General features: G+C 33.1%; 1 protein-coding gene across 2 annotated transcripts in view; it reads left to right on the plus strand.

The window, feature by feature from the left end:
* The first annotated feature begins 401 nt into the window (after window positions 1-401).
* Window positions 402-16,670, plus strand: part of LOC124362562 (peroxisomal targeting signal 1 receptor-like) — a 35,008-nt gene continuing 18,739 nt past the window's right edge. The window contains exon 1 of one of the 2 annotated variants that reach the window (XM_046817180.1): window positions 402-493. The gene's annotated coding sequence lies outside the window, so the exon portion shown is untranslated. The other variant, XM_046817179.1, reaches the window with a different exon arrangement.

The raw sequence follows: 16,670 nt of genomic DNA on the forward strand, positions 1-16,670 counted from the left end.
GTGAACGGCAATCTTACTCTACAGTAAGTTCAAACTAACCACACAATAAGGTTGCCTGACGTATAAGATTTAAAATGTTTAGGAGAAATTTTAAGCAATAAACTACAAATCGATAGAAATTTCATATTATTTGTGATTAATTAGAAATTTAGTAAATAAGATTCTATTTCCTCCAAGTATTGCAATTAGTGGTTTCGGGAATGTGTTGGACTTTTAATATCTGAGAGTTTTATTTGTCAGGGATTACTGGCTATTTGGGGGGAATAGTGTGTTGGAATGATAAATGGGAGTTTAATATAAAAATAAATAAGAATGTACATTAATATGTGTTACATTTTTGTTGTTAAGAGTTTGTTTAAATCTCTTTGTTGATGGAGAGTTTTAACTGACTTTGTAATCACTTCATGTCTGCAACAACCACAACGTAGCTCTGCCTGCCTCCTTGCTGCTGTTTCAGTTTTCTTGCTCACTCCCTGCCCCTTCCACACCGTATGTGAGTATGATGTCATTCAAAATAACATTTACATTGGTTTAGGTCACAATCCCTTTCTTTTTACATGACATTTACTAAAGGGATTTGATATAGTAATACAAATCATTAACTTGTACAATGCTTTGCGGTACAGAAGATATTCACAAATAAATGTAATCATAGGCTGTCAGCGTTAACCTCAACAGAAGTTTTATTGGACGTGTATATGATTCTTGAGTTTTCCTGTGAGTAGGCTAAATTACCATAGATGCTATATTATTGTTAAACATATATTTTGTATTTGATTTGCTCCGATTGTTTAGCACTACTAATAAACTAGAAAATAGCCTACCTGTGTTATATAAATAGTAGGCTAATTATCCTATTATGGAATTATTTTGCAATAATTTTGATTTAACATTGTTTAATTTGACAAATAAAATTGTCAAACCCAATTTATATCATTGACATATAAATAAAAATATCAGACAGATCACCAATTACATTCAGTGGTGCTGTCATTCTCTGCACCAATGTTTTATTATGTTTTTTTAAATATTCTTGGTAGAGCCATATTATCAATATATAAAGAACACAATTACCTATCTAATTAAGTAATATCTTCATTACAATAATGTTAATTTTATCAAATATACAGCAAATATAATTAAAATACTAGCGTACCTATTGTATGCATAAACTGGCCTAAATATCATGTAGTATTTTAATTTTAAAATTTTTATGAAAGTACAGTACATACTATTTTTTAAATTGTAAAAAGTGGTTTTTAAGACCATGTGTTAGGTATTGTGACTTAAGTAAATACTATCCAATATAATTTAATTTGGAATTAGACTGAGATCATTAGAAGGATATCATATTTGAGCAGACTTCAGTAAGAGTGTCCTTAGATAATTAATTCTATAAGTCAATAAGTAGACTATCAAATGTTAATAGGCCTATCTAGAGTATTTATTATTATTGTGTGAAACAGATCTTTCGCTAATTATATATTTAAAACTTGCTCGCGATAAGTAAAACTTAACCCTCAGGAACTCGCGCTATTAGGTTGAACCTAACATTTTTAGTTGAGAATCTATAATGAGGGAGGGGGTGTTTTGTTAGTGGATTTTCACTTGTAAGCTCCATTTCTCATATGTTTAGTGATGGAGAGAACAAATGACAATGAAATTCGTTGCTGGCTTGAAGAACACGATGTAAGTGAGGGTGATATTTCTTTCCAAGGACATTTATCAGATACCGATAATGAGAGTGAACATGACATTGATGACGTGCACACAGAACAGTCTGATGATATTAGCCCTTGTCATGACACCGTTAATGAACAAATAAATATTGTACAATCAATTTCTGTAGATGTAAATACTGTGCAACCAGGGCCTTCTACACAAAAAGGTTCTAAACAGCCCATTGAGCAGGTTTCTGTACTTTACACATCTAAAGTCGGAGTTACTAACTCAAATTTCACAAGCCACAAATAACGAAAAGGGCGAGACAAAATATTGTAAAGAAACTCCCTTCTGTTAATCGGTCATTTAGAGAATTGAACCACCCAGTTGATTGTTGGAAGATATTTTTCCCTATCAACATGATATCAGACATTGTACGTTATACAAACCAGCACTTACAAGAAATGCGTCCAAATTACACAAGAGCACGAGACTGCAACGACACTGATTTAGTAGAATTTCAAGCATTTATTGGGCTCTTATATCTTATAGGAGTGAAAAAAGCTAACCACTTGAACACTTATGAACTTTGGTCCAATGATGGAACGGCACCTGAGATCTATGCAGCAACTATGTCCAAGAGACGTTTTCATACCTTATTACAGGCTATTAGATTTGACAACAAACTTACACGATCTCAAAGAAAGAAAGTTGTCAATGCAGCTCCAATACATGAGGTCTTTCAACGGTTTGTGTAAACTAAGTTTTAATGTGGGAGAATTAGTAACTCTGGATGAAATTTTGGAAGGTTTTCGGGGCCGGTGTAAATTTCGGCATTATATACCGAATAAGCCGGCGAGATATGGCCTCAAAATCTACGCACTTGTAGATGAAAAAACATTTTTTACTTCTAACATGGAACTCTATGGTGGAAAGCAACCCCCAGGTCACTTAGCTACATCTAACGATGCTACAAGTGTGGTTCTAAGGATGATAAAATCCACTGATGACAGTGGGATAAACGTAACTATGGACAACTATTTGACGAGTGTCCCATTATTCAATGACCTTTACACTAATCACAGAATTACTGTTGTTGGTACTATTCAAAAGAATAAGCCGGAACTTCCTAAAGAACTCTTGGCCATAAAGGACAGGCAAAGGTGCAGCTCAATGTTTGCGTTTGGAAAGCCACCAACAGGTGTACCATTGTATCCTACGTACCAAATAAGAAAACTAAGAAGAATGTTCTTCTTGCATCGACAATGCATAACGATGATGAGATTGACTCCAAGACACTGAAGATACTGCAAAACCCACCATTATAACATTTTATAACATGACTAAAGGTGAGGTGGATGTGGTTGACAGACTAAAAAGCGAGTATAGTGTAACGAGAATTAGCAATAGATGGCCGTTAACTGTGTTTGGTGGACTACTCAATGTTGGGGCAATAAATGCACAAATAATATATAAGACTAATACAGGTGAGCTCAAACTACGAAGGGTATTTTTGTCTGAATTAGCAAAAGATCTAATAAAACCACATTTGACAAAACGAGGATCCATTGAAACTTTGCCTTCTCACCTTCGAGGAACGATAAGACGTCTGACAGGCCAACAAACTCTTCTCGCTACAGTGAAGCCACAAGAACAGCAAGGAAGATGTGCCTTCTGCCCAAAACGGAAGAATAGATTCACAACAAGAGCATGTTCATCCTGCAGCCAAAAGATAAATGTGGTGAACACACACAAAAAACAGTATACAGGTGCTTCCATTGTGACGAAGAACCCGTTTCAGGCTCAGATGAGTAGGACCAGCGCACGATTGAGGTCAGACAAAGTAGTTTTTAAAATGTATTAAAATTGATAGTATTGTTTTGATTTTTGTATAACAACTAATTATTAATATGTACGTTTTAAACTGTAACAAAGTTCTTAATTTAAATATTATATATCAATTTACGTATTTGTATGAACTACAAAAAATTGTATTTTTTGAACATTTTCATATTTATTAATTTTTATTTCAAGAGTAAATTTATGTTTAGAAATGTAATAAATATATAAAGTTTAATATTGTACAGGGCGTTTCAAAAAGGACTTTACAACTTTGAAAATTCATATAAAATTTATTAAACAAGGTACAGAGCTGGTTTTGGTGTTGTTTTAAAGGAAAACAGTTCAAGTTTTGACTCGCGTAGTCCGCTAGTGCCTAATCACGCCGCACAAGCGCTAGTGACAGTTACGTTAAACATGGCTGCCTTCACTGGACCGGAGCTTGCTAGTTGTGTGTTTTGGTTTGAAGAATCGAACTCTGCGACAACAGTTCAGCGTAATTTTCGTACCAAGTACGCTAAAGATCCTCCAAGTAGGCCTACAATTTATGAGTGACATAGTTGTTTTGTAGAAACAGGGTGCTCAGTGAAACATAAAAAATCCTCAGGTCGTCCAAGCACATCTGACGAAGTCGTTGAGCAAGTTAGACAATGTTTTGTAAATAGCCCTACAAAATCGACCCGGCGTGCATCTCGTGAGCTGCAAGTACCACATACGACGGTTTGGCATGTGTTAAGAAAACGTTTGCACTTGAAACCATACCGATATTCGCTTTAACAAGCAATTAAAGACACTGATAAGATTGCCCGTAGGAACTTCTGTGTGGATATGTTAAATCGAGTGGATGATGATTTAACATATGAACATTTCTTGGACAACATAATCTTTTCTGACGAGTCCACTTTTCACTTAAGTGGCAAGGTAAACACACATAACTGTAGGATTTGGGGCAGCGAAAATCCACATGAAACATTACAACATGTTCGTGATAGCCCTAAAGTGCAAGTCTTTGGTGCGTTGAGCAAGAGGAAAGTGTACGGCCCCTTTTTTTTCCAAGATCAATGGGATAGTGTACCTTGATATGTTGCAACAAGTTTTAATACCACAGATCGATGAGGATGATCGAAAACGAAATGTTTTCTTTATGCAAGATGGCACACCACCACACTATCTAACTGACGTCCGGGATTTTCTAAATGACCGCTTCCCAGATCAATGGATTGGCCGTGATGCGCCAATTGCATGGCCCCCAGACCTGACACCGCTAGATTTTTTCTTCTGGGGTTTCATAAAAGATATGGTGTACGTACCTCCTTTGCCGGCCACTCTATCTTAACTTAGAACAAGAATTTACGCTGCTGCTGAGTAAGTTGCACCTGAAATGCTGGTGCGAGTCTGGGAAGAAATCGACTACCGATGGGATGTCTGCAGAATAACCAACGGAAGCCACATAGAACATCTTTAGTTTAACGTAAAAAAACTTGAAGTTTTATTCTTTAAAATAACACCAAAACCATCTCTGTACCTCGTTTAATAAAATTTATATGAATTTTCAAAGTTGTAAAGTCCTTTTTGAAACGCCCTGTATATCAATTCATTATTTAATGCCATGAAAAAAATCTCTTTTGAAGAGCATAAAAAACATAGAATAGTGAAAACCAGAGATCTCAATGTCTTTCTCATACAAAATAATAGGTTGTCAAAACTTTAATTAAGTCTTTACACTTACTTTTTTGATGTTATAAAGTAACTGTCCGCATAGAATCTGGTTTATGATTATCTTTTGTGTTCTAAATCAGGAATGCAATGGACAAATAATCCAATGAAAATTAGAAAGTACACTTATAAAAAGTTTATTTGCAAAGAGTGACCGGGCGTTCCCGGTTCGAATTATGGTTTAGTACAAACAAGTCCCTTCTTTGTTTCAATCTCATCAGAACAGGTCATACTTTTAGAGTGGATATTGATATTATCCAGTGATATCATTATTTGTGTGATTACTATCATGAAGTTTTTTTAGAAATTTGTGTGTGTTTTATTGTTATTACAGCTATTGATTTTGAACCGCTTTGTCATTCTTACTTTTAATAATATTCTCAAATTATTACTGCCTAAGAGTAATAATGCCCCGTAGTCACAACGATACAGTAGAAATGATATTTATTTTCCGGGGTTCGAATCAAAATTATCATGAGACAGAAAGGTGGTTTAATGTTACGTATCCTGATAGACAATAGACAATTTTCTTTATTTACATATTCATAGAGAATAGTACATGCGTCATAAAACAAAAGTTGTGGTTAGTAAAATTTATACAATGTAAACAGTTTTTGTGTCATAGTTATACTGGGTGGCGCAAAAAGGATGGTCGGATTTGAACTGCGTAGTACCAGTGGAAGGTGAGGAGGGGGGACCACTGCCGGCCGTCTGCAAGTCGGCCATTACACCCAGTTTGCCACGAGATGGCGCAATGGACGGTTGAGCATCGTGTTTTTGCTGTGGAACAGTTTTTCAGAAATAATGAATCTTTTATTACTGTGCAACGATTGTTTCGACAACGTTTTGGTGTAGCGCGTGATGAACCCATTCCAGATCGCAGATCCATATCACGTTGGGTGACTGCATTCCGGACAACAGGGTCTGTCATGAGTGGTAAGTCTACTGGGCGTCCACGTACGGCAGTTACTCCACAGAACATTGAGAATGTTAGAGCGTCAGTGCTTCACAGTCCGCGTCGTTCCACCAGGCGTCTTGCTCAAACTTTAGGCCTCAGCCGTCGTTCGTTGCAGTGCATTTTAAGCCGTGAGTTACAGTTTCACCCATACAAAATTATGATCACGCAAAAGCTCTATGATCGTGATTTTGAGCACCGAAGACGATTTTGTAAAACAATGTTGGACATTTTGTACTCTAATAATGATGTTGTGCTTTTAATGTCAGATGAAGCCCATTTTCATTTAGTCGGCTATGTCAACAAATAAAACTGTAGGTATTAGGCAGCAACTAATCCCAGAGAATTGCACCAAAAGCCTCTTCATAGTGCTAAAGTAACAGTCTGGTGTGGAATGTCAAAATTGGGGATTGTTGATCCTTATTTTTTTTGAGGAGAACAACACTACAGTCACTGTGAACTCGGAACGTTACGTTAACATGCTACGTAGCTTTTTGGGTCCGAAACTGCGAGAGTTACGTGTAAATCGAGATCGAATTTGGTTTCAACAGGACGGGGCCACGGCCCACACAGCCAATGACTCCATGTGTGTCTTAAGGCGGATGTTCCCCCACCACATCATCTCGCGTTTTGGAGATGTCCACTGGCCCGCTAGATCACCTGACCTCTCAGCCTGTGATTTTTTCTTTGGGGATACCTAAAGTCAAAAGTCTACGTAAACAAGCCCCGAAACTTAATTGATCTGAAGGAGGCAATTATGGCAATTCAAGAAGAAACTGTAGTGAAAGTGATGGAAAATTTCAAGGAAAGACTTGTGGAATGCATCACCGAGGAAGGACACCATCTTCCGGAAGTATTTTCCGTACATGAATTTTGGAGGTTATTTCTTGTAATTGGGTGCCTGGGAGCATTTAGTTATGTAATTGAATAAAATTAATTTGTAAAACTGATAGAGTTATAGTTATTTAAAATCCGACCATCCTTTTTGCGCCACCCAGTATAATACAAAGTTGTTTTTTTTTTATGTCCAGAGGAAGCTCTTGTCTTGCGCTGTGCTGTGTCAGGTGCTCAAGAATTCGGACTCTGAGCAGTAGGGCCTTTCTTGCAGCCATTTTGTTAGTTGGTTCACGAAACACTGAGGTGGCTGATTTCTTAGATGATCGGGAAGGTGGTTGAAAAACAGCGCTCCTTGGTATGAGGGTTTCTTTTCAGAGAGGCTTAAGCGGTGTAAGGGCAGGGCGAAGTTTGTGGCATTTCTTGTGTTATATGGATGTAGTTCCTGATGTCTTAACTGCTGTGAAGTGACTGCATGCAGAATGGTTTCCCGGATGTAGAGTGAGATTGTTGTGAGAATTTTTAGACCTGTGACAAGGAAATACTTAAGTAAATTTATAAATAAGTTTCGAGTATTTGGATCCATCTCAGATGCTCCACACTCAGGTCAGCCTCCTGTAGCCAAAAACTATCAGTTTGAAGTTATGGCACAACTTATTGAAGATTTGCAGCAGTCCATCAGATTAGTAGCGAATCTTTGTGACATATCCCAAGGGTCTGTGGTACGCTCACTGAAGAAAAATAAATTTCACCATTATAAAATTCAGCTTGTTCATGAGTTAAATGAAGATGATCCAGAGTTTTGTGAGGAAATGGAAGCACTAATTTCTGCTCGCCATTGTTTATTAAAAATGTTGAGTTCATAGATGAATGCAGTTTTTGTTCAATGGGGCTGTAAGCAAACACAACTGAGGTACTGGGATACAGAAAATCCCCGTGTTTTTTGTGAATCCTGTTTTCAGTACCCAAAAAAAGTAAATGAGTGGGCAGAGATTTTTGGGAATCATATTTTAGAACCATTTTAATTAATGTAAATCTTAATGGAGAACTGTATTTGAAAATATTCAAGAATAGAAAAGTCTCCACACCCTACATGCATGAACTTCTCTGGGGGTCACATTAAATCCATAATTTACAAAACATCAACTAGAAAATGTTGAGGATTATTGAGGCCTGCAACCAAATAATACAACTTCAGACTTGTCAAAACGTGAAAGGGGAGTTCATCCTACACTTGTCTCACTGCTAAATAGCAGGAGGACTTTAGTTTGAACATGCGATTGTGATTTGACTTGGCAATGTGGTGAGGTATTAAAAATATTGTTCTGGTAACTCTGGCTATTATTTTACTCTGGATGTGAAAGATATAGCGATCTCTAGTTTTCACAAGTTTTGTTATGCTCTTCAAAATGAGAGGTCAATTGAGAGGGTTTACATTTGAAATTTTTGAGTTACCCCCAAAATCCGGTATTTTGGGAGGGACATAACAAAATTTTCTAAATCTAAAAAAACATCCTTTCCTCACTGCACCACTACTCAAAGAATATATTCTGATGCAAACTAAAGGACAATATAGGGAGGGGGTGGTCTTTTCTTTTTATTCACCCTGTTTAATGCAATAGAACTGTACTGTTGAAATGATCTTCTTAAAAATATGTTGTTGTTTATTAATTGCTTACATATTACACATTGAATTATATTTTTATAATTTTAGAGAAAAGAAAAAGTGTTTAGAGAAAACTAAACTAATAAATGTAAAAGTAATGTAATCATGTAAAAGCTTGAATAGCCTTTTATTTGTAATTAACATAGTGATACACATATGGATATACAGTTGTGTAAAAAATTCATTCTATAACAAAAGTTGAAGTTGTATCTCATTGAGAGTACCAAGCAAACTCTGTGAAATTGATTAAAAATTGTTTAATGCAAATGTATAATTTAAATTTTAGTATGATATAATAGGTATTGTTCAAAATCATGAGATTGTGGGAAGAAATAAAAATAAAATATGTTTGTTTAAAAATTATTTTGCCATGTTGTACTTTTTGTACACTTATTGTACTTACCATTATACTTTTTTATTTTAAAATTAACTAATATGTAATGGAATTATATTTTTACACAAGGAGTAAAGAAAATTACTGTAGGAATCTTTATTTCTACTAACTTCATTCATAAAGGAGTTGAGCTCTCAGATTAGATGTTAACACTCTCTCTCCCTAATATCATGCACATGCATAATGTACTTTTCATTGTTTGTAATTTGTATGACCAGCACATTAAGTACATAGACCTAATGAGTTTTCTCAGCAATATTAAGTACATACGCCTTAAGAGTTTTCTTTAATAATAAAATATCTGAAGAAAGTATCCTTAACTTTACACTTGACTTCAACATCAAATGGTAGATTAACACAGCTTATTTTATATTCTTTTTAATCAATCCTATCTTCAAACTTCAATTTTCTGTTGTGGACAGAGATATTTATGAATATTTCATTCTTTACAATTATTGTTATTATTATATAGTATATATTACAGTAATAAAGTTTAATTAATTAAAGTATCTTATCATCTTTTACAAGAGCTTTGCTGTAGATGAAAGCTACCCCACAGCCCGGTTCTGGCTCTACCATAAGGGACTCTGTTCCTTTTTTATCTGCTATTTTATTACTATGAATACCCTCGTGGTAATGAAATCATGGTCCGACACCCAACCGAGTGTAACTCTATTGTTTTTTCCATAGTTCTACCAGAGCATTCTTGTATTCCCAGACTGCTTTCGAACATTACTCAACTTAAAAGAAAAAAAAAAACAAATCTACCTAAACACCATCAGTACACTAAATCTGTAATAAAAATAGTTACACTATTGTCACAGACACAATGACAAATATCATGTGTTCATTTAAATACACATACACACACACACACACACACACACATATGATATTTGTCATAGTGTCTGTGACAATGGTGTAACTACTTGTGTATGTATATATATATATATATATATATATATATATATATATATATATATATATGGATTTATTTGCTCTGTCTAAATATAACAATAATAAAAAAAAAAACAATTAAATAAGGTTTCGCAGTGTAGAACTGGTGATAATGTTCAAGGTCGTTCGGTGGGTTGTTAAATATTTTTGGAATTACGTAGCTCAATGAAGTTTTTCGATACGTATTGAAATATTTTGGTAATTTATACTTATATTATATTTCATAGATCTAAAATTATAATGAGTTTTAAGATTAATTACTCACTTTCTTTTCACTAGCAATACAATACGCTCATTTCTCAGATCACCCTCCAAGAGATTTTTGATTCCTCAAGGTTGTCCTAAATCCCATCTTGTTCTCTTGCTTTTTGTGTTAAAGAAACTAGCATTTCATCAAGTAGAATAATTATTTAATTCTTAATCAACTGATCCTTTTTTTGGAGGTTTTAAAATTTTCATTCCTTAAATGTTTTACGGGTGTACGTTTTAATACTTCTTTTAATGTAGGCCTATTCTTTCTTTTTTACACAATAATGAATTAACAAGACTATATGGATTTTTTATTCCATCCAATTTGTAAGGATCTTCTACTCATATTCTACTAGACCTGTTATATTCAGGTAGTGAATGTATTTCTCTTATGATCAAAGTTTCTTTTATTTGTTTCTCAGAAGGATTAATTCTTTAGATGTTTTTGTGGATCATTCGGAGATTGGTTTGTTATTTTGTATTGTGAGATTAGTGGTTATTGACTTCTTGCCATAAAATAGTAGCTGGAAACAAGGCAAATTATAAAGTTGTGTGTGTTCTTTTAAGCTTACAGGCCTTAATTGATATCTATACATTTTGGTAATAATCTCTGGCAATCTGTTACTTTTTCTGTATCTCCTTTGGCTTGTCGGTAGGTTGATTTTTTTAAGTTATTATAAAACTTTGCAAATTGAAGAAAGCTCCCTGAGGTAAGATGTATCCCATCCATCTCATCCTAATAAGTGTGGTATTGTATGATTCACAAGGTATTTTAAGTAGTATTAAAATTACTTCACATGTGGTAAACATTTCTAGATAATTGATTTCAATATATCTGGAGTAGTGATCCTAAGAAGCCGATATTTCAATTGGGTTTGCAATAAAAAATTCAATGCATTTAAGGTTCTTTATCAACTCTGTTATCAAAGGCTCTGATTAATTAATCACTTGTTTCTGCATGATAAGCAATCTCTACAATTTGTTTTATCTGCTGTGTACTTGTTGTTGGCCACCATTTTCCTTGTCTTTGTTGTATCAACATTTGTTGATATTTTGTTATCATATCCACATAAATAGTGGGACATATTTTACACATTGAAAAAATATTTTGATAAATCAAGTTCTTTTTATGTAAATTTTTATATACCAATATTTCACTGATTATTAATATATATTAATTTTACAATAAATAACTACTAATTTTGAACTTTTGCTGAAATATTGGTGTAGTTTGGGGTTCCAGAAATTATATAGGTAAACATAGGTGTTACTGTCAAGGCCGTAGTTATCTGAGCCTGACAGGTCAACAAGATCTCTAACCATCAGCAAAGTTTTGGGGCATTATTGAAATGAGAGGCTGAAACAAGCTATAAAACCATACCCATTATATATCAGTAACATTGTAGTTCCCAAGCACTCACTGCACTTCATAATAGCCTAGATTAACCTAGGTTTACTAATTACAGTATACCACATATTATAAAACCAACCAAAACACTACATATTGATTTAAAAAGATCCATAATAAACTTGTTTATAAGTAATTAACACTACCTTGTGAAATATATTCCTTTTGTGACTAAATCAAAACAGACAGTCACTGACTTCAAAATGGCTTGATGAAGACAACCATTCTGAGCAGAAGAAAGGTTTTATGACATTTCTGGGACATCACTGTTGTCAAAGCAGCAAAACAAATTCTCCATTGAAATCAGCAATTCTTTCTGTTTGAAATTGTGTGTACAGTTGTGGTAGTATTGACTTATGTGCTATGAACTGTCAAAACGGGTGTGTGGCGGATTAACATTATAATGTCAATTGCTAGTTTAAGAGTTAAATCAAAGAGTAAAACAAGAATGGAATTATTGTATTTTTTCAAATGTTAAAATGAGTGATTTAGTTAGTAACAATGACAACAAAATGTGGACACAACAGTGTAATGCTGAGCAAGCTATTGGGTCAGGTTCAATCTCTTTCATATTTCAGAATGATGATCAGGTAGTCCTTAGAAAGTAAGAAACATGAACATTAAGTGTAGAAAAAGCCATTGTTGAAGTTGCCAAGGGACAAGATGTTCATTTTCTACATGGTACCCTACTTTTAATCTCCAACCTGAAGAGGGGGTTTAGGCACTCAAGTGATCTGAACTTGATATGTTACTTGAACTTTAGTTATGTTAGACATGTTTTTTATATTCTTTTTATCCCAGCAATACGTGATTCTGCCGAAAGGGTCACTGATGCGCACACTGATTGCAAAAGGATTTTGGTGATTGGTACTTTCCTGTGATCAGTTCATGTTGAATGATATGGCATGAGAAATTGCCCCTGGCCATCAGTGAGAGGGCTGCAGTAACACTTTCGGTGGCACCCTGCTCTGCTGGCAGAAAATTAAAAATATCCCTCAGATAGTACTTAAATTGAACCTCAGACCTCGTTAGCATGGTCTGAAGAGTACTGCATTTATTAATTGATTAATTAATTATTATTAAATTATATAATTATAAATTATAAACATAATTTTATATATATATATATATGATGATATAAATAATTTAACGGTTTATGCAAGTTATATTGCGTTTCCTGAACCTATTCGCTCAATAAAGTCAACAATGGTTCCCTGACTTAATTTTCATGTTTCTTACATTCTAAGACTACCTGATCGTCCTACCAAAATATGAAAGAATTGAAGCTGACCCAATGGTTGCTCATATGTACCTAACAGCCTTAGGAAATTATCTCTTAATGTCTTTCATTTAATCTCATGAAAGAATTTTGCTGAATATATTTCAAGATTTTATTAATTTTCTACAAGTTTAGATAGTTGGTTATAGAAAACGTTCCTTAATATATTACATGGTATTATAATATATATATATATATATATATATATATATATATATATATATATATGAATTAGACAAAGGCAATTATGGATTACACTATGAAATTCAAAAGGATGGAAAAATATGAACACTAAATTATTCAAAATAAAACTAAAATTAATCTTAGTCCTTAACTTTAAATCAGTTAATGACTCAAATTATTTTCATTTCATGTATTTTTGCTAATTAGGGGTAAGATATAACATTTAGCAATATTTTTATAATTTCAAAAACAAAGTAGTTTTCAGAGATATATGTGAAAACTTGTAAAATGGAAAGATATAATCTTGAAGCCATTTAACTTAGCACTTGGCTATCAAAGGCCATGAGGTCAAACTTTAGCCAGGGCAGTCACTGTTGTGGTACAGTCAAACACGTGACTAAGTTACCATTGGGATGTTCTCCCGCATCAGAGATTAGATAAATGTGTTTTTATCAAACTTAAAGTAGGCCCTAAGACTCTTTCTCTGTGTAATCTCTTGTTACTATTTAAAGTATTAGTTTCTCAGTTTTTAGGTGCTGCTAGCAGTAAAAGGGTGTTAACCATTATAAATAAAACGTAGTTAAGCTGTCAACAGTTGTTGAGATCATGCCGTCAGCTTGTGCAAGTAAATCTTTACTTTCTCCAGTATATGCACATGGAAATAAAATTGGAAGTATTCTGGTCAGAAAATCCACCTCATGGTTTGGTAAAAATATTATTTTTGGGAATGTGGTATTGGTAAAGAACTAAAAAATTTCTGATTTCATGTAAATTGGTATGTAGATGTAATCAAATCAAATCAAACATTCTTTATTCATATTATGTACAAAGGTACAATAAATAGCGTCAAATTACAAATGGTCAAGACTTAATACTAGATTGGACGTTAATATAGATTTGATTTATATTAAAATATATTATGTTATACCAAACATAGAATGGCCCCTCCTAGATTCCTTACAACAGTTAGGTCAGAATTGCTTACTTCTAGCTGAGAAAATATTCATCAAGCGAATAAAGAGATAAATTTGTTAAATAATCTTTCGCTTTAGATTTGAATTTACATAAATTATTTTCTAGTAAAATATGCCTTGGTAGCATATACAAAAACTTTGTTCCCATATATTTAGTTTTTTTCTTTAAAAAATCTAAATGATGTATTTCAACCTGTCTATTTAATCGAGTGTTGTGAATATGATTATTTACAGATAAAATCGGGTCAAAGTTCTGTTTTACGTAAGTCATAGTTTCTAAAATATAGAGCCCATATACAGTTAATATTTTTAGATTAGCAAAAAGATGTTTGACTGAGTCTTCTCTTTTTAATTTGCACATAATTTTTAATGATTTCTTTTGTTGTATTAAAATTCTATCTAAATTTCCCTTTTTTGTTGCTCCATATATGCTTATCCCATAAGCAAGATGTGAGTGAACTAAAGAAAAATATATTATTTTTAATGTTTCCGAGCTACAGTACTTTGCCAGTTGTCTCAGAGCAAATAAGCCTGTTGACATTTTGCCTACCACATGATCAGTGTGCTTGTCCCAACTTATGTTTTCGTCAATTAAAAGCCCTAAAAATTTTGTTACTTCAACCTGTTCTATTATTTAGTTATTTATAGCTACTTGTGGGTTTATTTTATACCTTGTTTGTTTTGTACAAAATGATATAAAATTAGATTTACTTGAGTTTAGTAGAAGATTTTTATGATCCAAAAATTCTTTGACAATTGACAAAGTAATAAATGATGAAACTTCAACATTTTCTTTAGTGTCTCCTGATATTGTTATATACGAATCGTCAGCAAACAAACAAATAGTACTACCAAGAGGGATCGCTCCAGGTAAACCCTTCAAGTAGCAAAGAAACAAGAGAGGCCCCAGGACAGACCCCTGCGGCACACCATGTTTAATTATTCGTCTCTGGGAATTGAACTTGCGGATGTAATTGTATTTTTCTGAAAATTCTGATATTGAATGTTCAATCTCAACATACTGCTGTCTAGTTTGGAGATAAGATTCAAACCATTCCAATTGTTTTCCAGTAATCCCTAGTTTTGCTAATGACTTTAAAAGTTTTTTGTGAGACACACTGTCAAAGGCTCTAGTCATATCCAAAAATACACCTAAAACTTTTTCCCCTCTATCAACTGATTCGATTATTGTTTGGATGAACTCAATTCCTGCAATAATTGTTGATCGACCTGACTGAAAACCGTGTTGTTCTTTATCTAGGAGTTGGTGTTCTACTAAATAATCTACTAACTGAAAGTGAACAACTCTTTCAAGTATTTTTGAAAAGATGGGTAGCAATGACACAGGACGATAGCATGACACATCATTAGGATTTCCTTTTTTAAAAATTGGAATTACTCTAGCAATTTTTAATGATTCAGGGAATATTCCAGAGATAATAGAAGAGTTTATCACATGCAATAAGGGTTTCAATATAACAGGGAGGACTTATTTACAATATCAATGGAAATATCATCATTGCCAGCAGAAAATGTATTTTCAAAGGAGTTAACTATTTTTTAAAGATTTTCTTCTGTTATGGTTTTAAACTTAAACCTAGATTTGGTTGGAAATTTATCTTCTAACAGTAAGTTACTATTACACTGAGGAATCTTTGGTAAAACAGATTTTTCAACTACTGATACAAAGAAATCATTGAATAAATTTGCTATCTGAATAGGGTTCTTTACTAAAGTTCCATCTTGTTCAATGTTAATATTATGCTTTGCAGTTGATTCTTTATTTATCTCAGTTTTAATCAGGTTCCAAGTCATTTTAGATTTGTTTTTAGAATTACTTAATTTATTATTAAAAAAATGTTTCTTATTCCTATTTATACAGTTTTTTAATTCTTGTTTGGAATGTTTGATTAAAACTTTAGAATGTTCATCCTTATTTTTTCTAAATTCTTTTTCAAGTTGATGGATTTCGTTTTTCTTACATTTTATTTCGTCAGTAATCCATTGATAACTATTTTTGTTTTTTTTTTTTTTTTTTTTTTGTAATATCTACCATAAGTTTTGGGAAACTATTACTAAAATGGTACATAAAAATATTTAAGAAGGTTTCATACTTAGTGTTAACTGTTGACTGATATACCTCCATAAAGGATTCCTGAGATAAACCTTTACTAAAGGTAACAATATTATTTGGATTAAAATTCCTGCAATATTTTTTTGAAATTTTCTTTTTTATATTTAAGTTAAAAATCTCAAGTAATTTAGCATCATGGTCTGAGATGTGTGTTATGAGTCCTGTTACTTGCTGTTCATAATCTTTAATATTACTAATTATATTATCTATAGCTGTCTCTGATTGTGATGTTACTCTTGTCGGAAAGTCAACTTTATATTCTAAATTGTGTGATTTAAGTACACTCACGAAGTCTTTGTAATAATTATCTCTTTTTAAAACGTTAATGTTCAGGTCCCCAGTTAATATTATATTTTTGTATTTGTTAGTTAAAATAGAACATAAAACTTCAAAATTTGACATAAAATTGTGGAAAAACAT

This window comes from Homalodisca vitripennis, chromosome 5 (assembly GCF_021130785.1).
Source record: "Homalodisca vitripennis isolate AUS2020 chromosome 5, UT_GWSS_2.1, whole genome shotgun sequence".
In the NCBI taxonomy this organism is placed as follows: domain Eukaryota; kingdom Metazoa; phylum Arthropoda; class Insecta; order Hemiptera; family Cicadellidae; genus Homalodisca; species Homalodisca vitripennis.